This window comes from Amblyomma americanum, chromosome 1 (genome assembly GCF_052857255.1).
Source record: "Amblyomma americanum isolate KBUSLIRL-KWMA chromosome 1, ASM5285725v1, whole genome shotgun sequence".
NCBI lineage: Eukaryota > Metazoa > Arthropoda > Arachnida > Ixodida > Ixodidae > Amblyomma > Amblyomma americanum.
In genome coordinates this window covers 71,061,530-71,068,918 of record NC_135497.1, presented here as the reverse complement: position 1 = coordinate 71,068,918, position 7,389 = coordinate 71,061,530, and the positions used below count along the sequence as shown (strand labels likewise).

The 7,389-nt window shown below is 51.9% G+C and overlaps 1 pseudogene; it reads right to left on the bottom strand.

Moving 5' to 3' along the window:
• Positions 1 to 3,037: 3,037 nt before the first annotated feature.
• Positions 3,038 to 4,534, bottom strand: LOC144104425 (uncharacterized; annotated as a pseudogene).
• Between the last annotated feature and the right edge of the window lie 2,855 nt (positions 4,535 to 7,389).

Here is a 7,389-nt window from a genome sequence, read left to right as displayed (position 1 = left end):
CGCGTTCGCCGATGCTCGTCGCGATATGCTCGCGGCCTATAGGGCGCAGGGCATACTACCAGACTCCATCAAGACGCTATTGTGGCCGCAGGGCAGAGCGCGCACTCGTGAGAGAACTTTGGTGAGCCTCTGTGCATTCCTCGAACACACGGGCTTGACGTCCTGTCTGTTTGCCGTCAGGTAGTTACACGCAGTGACCGAACGCTCCGCGAATTCTACCTTGAACGATTAATAACTGGACGCCCCACTCCAGTTGTAGCCAACACTGTGCTGTGCGCGTCTGTTTTAATTCCTCTAAAATAAACTAATCACGGGCACAACCTGTACACATTTCTTATTGTGTAAATAGTTTTTGTATACATTGGTTCTCCACCTATACTCTCTTCCTGTCCCTTCACCTCTTTGATTTCATTACTCCATTCTGCCTGCTATCGTTTACTTCCGCTGCCCCAGCTCGGGTGCTTTAGTATCGAAGGCAGATGCCGGGGATAGCAAAAACTTTTCCTTCCTTTTTACCTTCATTTAAATAAAAACCACTACCACCAATGGGCTTCAAAAAGCGTAGCGCATCAAAAAATGCAGTACAGTGGTAGTGGGTGGCAAAGGCTTCCAGACGTGAGCCGTTGGCTTTTGATGCGTGTGAGAACGTAGCACGTGTGGAAGCCATCACCTCACGCTTGGATGGAAATCGGGAGATGAAAAACGAACAGAAAACGGCGCAGTTGCACAAGGTGGTCATTCAAAAATCCATAGCCCGTATTTATATTGACTGTTTTCAAGCTGTTCCGCCAAACAGCTCAGTTAGCCGACTAAAGTGTTGCTTAGTTGTGATTCAGCGATGCCACTACACTGACATGCCCAACGTAATTAGATCACGTAGTTAAAGAGAAGTACGCTCATAACAAGCGCACATTTTCATGTTTTCTAGCAAAACATGAAGAAGCGGCTGCAGTATGAAGTTCGATTTCGATAACACTCAGTAACAGGTAACACAGAAGTTTTAGGCTCGATTTCGATGGCACTGCACATTCTGTACAAAGAAAAGCGAAAGGGCTGGACAGCGTCCGATAACGCGAGCCGCAATTTAATTATTTTTGTAGCGAAAGAATGCGCAAGTGTCACTAGTCTGTACTGCGCATGCGCCACGCACCGAGCCACAGGTGTTCCGCCGCTGCGGCGCGCATTTCCTCAAAATCATATTGTAGCGATCTTCAGCGTGTCACCCCTTGAGCTCTGTCGCGGCGTCGTGGCCTTGAGCCGGTTGGTCACGTGGTGCGGAGCAGCTGCTGCTGCCGGCGGCACCGCGAGCCAGAGTAACCGAGCTGCAACAGTTGTGCGCATGCGCCGTGTTGAGTGGAGAGGGGAAGAGAGTGAATACACGTCCAGGGACGAATATGAAGAAGAAACGCCCAGCGAAACGGAGCGGCGAAAGACTGACTTTGCAATTCGACTGAGCGAGTACCAATCGGCCAGATGTAGCTCGCGAAAATCTGGCTCTTCTAAACATCGGGGAACGCATATACAACTACACTGCCAATTTCATTTGGTTAACCCCGTACCAAAGCCTGGAAACGATCCTTCTATCATTTCCAGCCTCAGACCAAATGCTCTCACTTCAACCGTCTGCAAGTTGATTGAGCGACTAATCAACAATAGGATTCAATATTACCTGGAATACGCTACAACTTGGTACCACTCTGCTCAAACTGGCCTTCGTCCCAATTTGAGTACACAACATTGCTTGTTGCTGCTTCAGCGAGTGATTAAACGATCTTCCTGACACCTCGTGCCTGATTAAATCCTCGCGGTCGACATGAGAGAAGCTTCTGACAACGTCGATCAAAATGTCATCTTTGCGGGGCTGAAGTCAAGACGGGCCGATCCGCAGACTGGCACACGTTGTCTCGCTGGTCAAGGCAGGGCGAGTGGTGTTCTCTCGGGAGTCGAACGGGCGCGCTTCTCGGAAGTTTGAACGACGGCTCGGGCTAACAGACAGCGGTTGCAGCTCCTCATTTATAGGCGCGGTCCGCGTCTGTTTGTTCTTCGCGTCAGGGCAGGCGCGCACGTACACGCAGCTTCATCTGCACAAACTCCTTCTCCTTCTTGTGCCGGGCGCGCGACCCCATTGGTCGAGCGGGGAAACCACCTTCTAGGTCATTCGCGGCACGCTGAGTCATTGGCGCCGGAGCGAAGGGGGGAGGGAATCACTTTGATGCGCACAAGATTACCCCCTTCCGTCGACAACGAGCAAAGACTTCTCCAACATTCGAGAAGCGAAGCCGCTCGTGTCTCTATTTACTTTGGCGCCCCGACGGCGAGCTGAGTGAAAAGCACCGTGCGCTCCGGGGGGTTCTTTCCCGCTGTTTTTTTGTTTTACTTTACCGCGCGCGGGCGCGATTGCTTTGGCACAGCGCCGGTTTTTTTCGAACATACGCCGAATTTTGTGACACTGCCCCTTCCTTTAAGAATACTGTGCAACAATATTCACAAAACACAAAATTCGTACGCACACGGTTGCTCTCACAATCTATTTTGCGGACACCAGAATACATACATTCAATCATGTTCTTACATACATGGCACTTGACAATAGTCACAATGTACTTCAACACATACCGCAACTCGCAACACATTAACTCAACACAAACAGGGGGCATTCAAGTTCGAGGCATGCCTGCGCTTGTACTTCCAGATACATTTCCTACTTGCGCTTTCGTAATGTGCGCGTGAGGACCTCCACAATTCCCAAGAGTCTCTTCGACTTGCGGGTCTTTTTCCCGGTCAAACTGGGCTTCTGTTTCGCCCCACCTGAACCATGTAGATGAATGTGCTGACTCGGAAAGGAATTGTGCGCTTAGGTTTGCACACACAAACAAGGCAATCGATGGATTCCAGGGCACCTGCGTCAAAACACACGGACACAGAATATTGACCGGTGTGAATGCACGCTTGGTCACATTCCGGAATTTTCCTGTGCGATCGAAATGCATCTGAAGTAATGTGTACAACAGCACAATGAACATGTCCACCGCCTGCGCTAAGCTGAACCTAGCCGGAGTTTCAGACACATTGTCCTCTTGGGCTGTCCTTTCGCGTTTCGCTGCTTCCACGTGACCATTCCGCGGCCTTTCTTTCGGCTTCGCACAGCTTTCTGCTGCAGTGCCCGTCCCTTCCTGCGGAAACGTTTTTCTTCCTCGGAATGTTCATCCGCGGGACCCTTCCGTTCTTCGTGGTTGACTGTCTGCCTCACTGCTCCTTTGCTTGAGCTAGCACGTTCGCGCTTCCTTCGCCATTTTTTAGCTTGGCGATCACTGCGATGTTCCGACGAGCAGGATTCGAACTTCTCCGTCTCGTGGCTACTTTCTGGGCCCTTTGGAAATTTAGCCCCCTTTATGTTGCCCAATATGAGGTCGTATATGGGGCGCTCCATGCACAGTGCAGTTAGTTTCCCGCTGTAGCAGGGAGTCTGCACATGTACTTCAGCCTCCGGCAAACTCTGAAATGCGCCGTCCACTAGCCCCACAAGGCTCTTCGTTCCAGTGAGATCCTTACCTCTCACTAATTTTTGTCTTATTAGTACAGCGCTGCTTCCCGTGTCTCGCAACACTGTAATTGTTTTTTCTCCTACCTTACATTTCCGGACACATTCTGTTCATTTTGGCTTCCGGAGCGCGTTCGCAACGGCGTTAAAGACTGGTACCTTCTTGCCGTTCTTCAGTTCTACTAAGCCATTTTCATCTTCCTCCAGGTGGTCATCTGAGGAGGCTCGTACGCACGATACGTGGGGAATGGGTTTGCTTGAGTTCGGACAAGCAGCGACCCTGTGCCCCCTCTGGCCGCACTTAAAACAAGCTATTGGGCTACTGTTCGTAGCGCTGTTGCGGCAATTAGGCGCGTAGTGGCCTGACTTGTTGCAGAGGTAGCACTTTGGTGGAGCCTTTGGGCTAAATCGGGCATCACGGCTGTCGGTTTTCCCCGTGCTCTCAGAATTCGTATTCTTAATCTTGGCCAGATTCACTCCTCCTTGAGCTTCAAGAAACTGGTCGGCAAGATCTAGCATTTCGGAGAGTGTCTTGGCTTTTCTTTCCTTCAGGTACAGCGACAAGCTCGGGTGACAACTACTCAGGAACTGTTCCTTGATCAGTAGCTCGCGAAGTTCACTGTATTCCTGTGCAATCTTTGAAAGTTCTATCCACCGATAAAAGTAGTGGCTTAATCATGCCGCATACTGGGTTGCCGTTTCGCCATCTGAGGGCTTCCCTGTTCTGAATTTATCTCGGAATCCCTCAGTGGTGAGTCGGAATCGCTTAAGCACGGCGGCCTTTAACTTGCTGTAGCTTGCAGCATCATCTGGAGAAATTCGCCCGAATACGCTTAGAGCTTCCCCGCTGAGACATGGGCTAAGAACTGTAGCACATTCACTTTCTGACCAATTATGACTTCCCGCGATCCCTTCGAATCGCCTGAGAAACGCGTCGAGATCGTCCCTTTTTTCGTCAAATCTGGGAAGTAATCTGCTGGCATCTATCCGCATGCCGCTGCCTTCTTCTCTAGTGCTACGGACTTCCGCTGAATGGTTCGCAGCACGTTGGAGCTCAAGCTTCACGGCAAGCAGTTGTTTTTCGCATTCGAATTCTCTCTTTTTTTCTTTCTCAGCTTCTTCTCGAGCCTCCTGTCTTTCTTTTGCAACCCTCTCTATCTCCTGTTCGGCTTCTTCTCGAGCCCTCTTTCTCTCCTTTTCAGCCTTCTCTCTCTCTCTCCTCGTTCACCCATTTCCGTAGTTCAGCACCGGACATCCCCATCTGGGTGGCAATCTCAGCTAGCTCCTTCAAGCTCATTTTCGGGTACTGAACTTATCAAGACAAACACTACCTCTACACGGTGAACCTCAATAACCACTTCAGCGCGGCACCTCACAATACCGCTCTGCTGCTTAACACTTGTTTACGACCTCTTTGTAAACTCCTTCCGACTCTTTCTCCGTTCTCTGCGCTTATAAAGCACTAAGGGTCGTGTCGTGGACGCCAGAATATGTCACCAATTCGCGCACTTTTACGTGCGTTCCCAGACACCCTTAGAGCGTGTGGAGGTAGTGGTCTCGGTCACAGAGGAGATGCCCTCGACTCAGCGTGGCAAGCTCAGGCGGAGACCAGCTACCAAGTGACAAGGGGGTTGGTCATTTTGTGCCCATCTTTCGCCGGTCGCAAGCCAGAGAATGGGTCGGAGCCAAAGGTTCACAGAACAAAACAAAGTTTATACAGCGAAGAGACGATACAGACATTCCACAATCACTCGTACAAAGATTCATACAAAGAGATTCACAAATACAATGCAACTCGTGCAAAGTAACAATGGAGAGAGATTACAATTTAACAAAATACCAGCACTTAAAGTGCACTAACACACAGAGAGACAAATAAACAAAACACAATTTGTTTACCGGGCACTGCGACAGTCCGATAACCTGAGGAGCACGACGGGCCGATCCGCAGGCTGGCGCATGTTGCCTCGCTGGTCCTTGGCTGGTCGAGTGGTGTTCTTCCGGGAGTCGAGCGGGCGCGCTTCTCGGAAGCATAAACAGCGGCTCGGGCTAACAGATAGCGGTTGCAGCCCCTCATTTATAGGCGCGGTCAGCGCCTGTTTGTTCTTAGCGCCAGGGCAGGCGCGCACATACACGCATGAAGCCTGGCGCTTTGCACTCCAGGTGCGACCCCTTCCGAAGAACATGACTGCAGACACCCATGATGGTCGCCGTCTCGCGCGGGCGGAGGCTATTTCTCAACAATATGGCCACAAGCCAGGTGTCTTCTATGTGGATGCGGCCGGCCCGCACCATGGGGGTTGGTACACAGCGGCCGTCATCCACCAAAACACTACAGTTCAGGGCCTTACTTTCCGTGCCCCAAACATTACATTTGCGGAAGAGATCGCCATTGCACTGGCCGCCGCAGATCCAGAGTCCCGAGTCATTATTACGGACTCCAGGGGCGCCTGCCGCAATATTGAGCAAGGGTACATTCCAGACCGTGCTTTCAAAATTCTCCACGCATGCGATTACACAGGGTTTCCGACCCATCGTACCATCGTGTGGGCTCCGGCTCATGCGGGTCTTGAGGGGAACGAGGCAGCCGACGCTGCCGCCCGCGCGCTTACTCACCGGGCGTCGCCTCATCCGCAGCCTGATCCGGAATTCAATTTCAATCCGGCCATCACCTTTAAAGGGATCACCTCTCTTTATCAAAATTTTCATGGTCTCTATCCCCCTCCCTGTAAAGGCCTCACCAGGGTGGAGGAGCGCTGGCTTCTCCGCCTCTATACCAATACTGTACTGTGCCCGGCAGTACTTAAGCACTTCAATTCTTCTTTCTCGGGCGCGTGCCCACACTGTGAGGAGGAGTTTTCGGACACCTACCAAATGGTGTGGGCATGCCCTTCCAATCCTGCCTACCCACCCCACCTCCACCCCACTCGAGAGGCCTGGGAAGCTGCCCTGCGCGGCTGCTCCGAACTCCATGCCCAACAGGCATTGGTAGCTAGAGCCCGAGCCGCTGCGGAAGCTACAGGGATCCCGGACTAGGGCTCCCTCCTAGTGTTTGTAAGGGACGGGCCCTTCCGGCTCGCCCCATCGACCTCTAACTGTAAATAGAAATAAAAGTTTTCCTCCTCCTCCTCCTCCACATACACGCAGCTTCATCTGCACAAACTCCTTCTTCTTGCGCCGGGCGCGCGACCCTATTGGTCGAGAGCGGAAACCACCTTCTAGAACAATCTAGGTCATTCGCGGCACGCTGAATCATCGACGCTGGAGCGAAGGTGGGGAGGGAATCACTTTGGTGCGCACAAGATTACCCCCCTTCCGTCGACAACGAGCAAAAACTTCTCCAACATTCGAGAAGAATCGACGCCGCGCGTTTCTATATTTACTTTGGCGCCCGACGGCGAGCTGAGTGAAAAGCACCGTGCGCTCCGGGGGTTCTTCCCGGCTGTTTTTTTTGTTTTACTTTACCGCGCGCGGGCGCGATTGCTCAGGCGCAGCGCCGGTTTTTTTCGGACATGCGCCGAATTTTGTGACAGCGGACGACGTAACAGTGTGGGTCGAGGCCAGTGATATTGAGTCCGTCGACCACATGCAAGCCGAGCTGCAGGCAGCGTTGCTTATCCTGGAGACCTCACTAACAGAGCTGGGCCTTGAACTGGCACCTGACAAGACTGAATGTTTTAGCATTGATGGCAGGACTGGTACTAACCCGTCCCAGCAGTTGCATCTTCTCATGGCAGGCCAGGTGCTCATATCTCATAATGGATCACTCAAGCTTCTCGGTGTGCCCGTCAGCAGCTATAACCGTCCTCTTACTTGGATCAAACGCCTCAAGAGTACCTGGAAGAGCA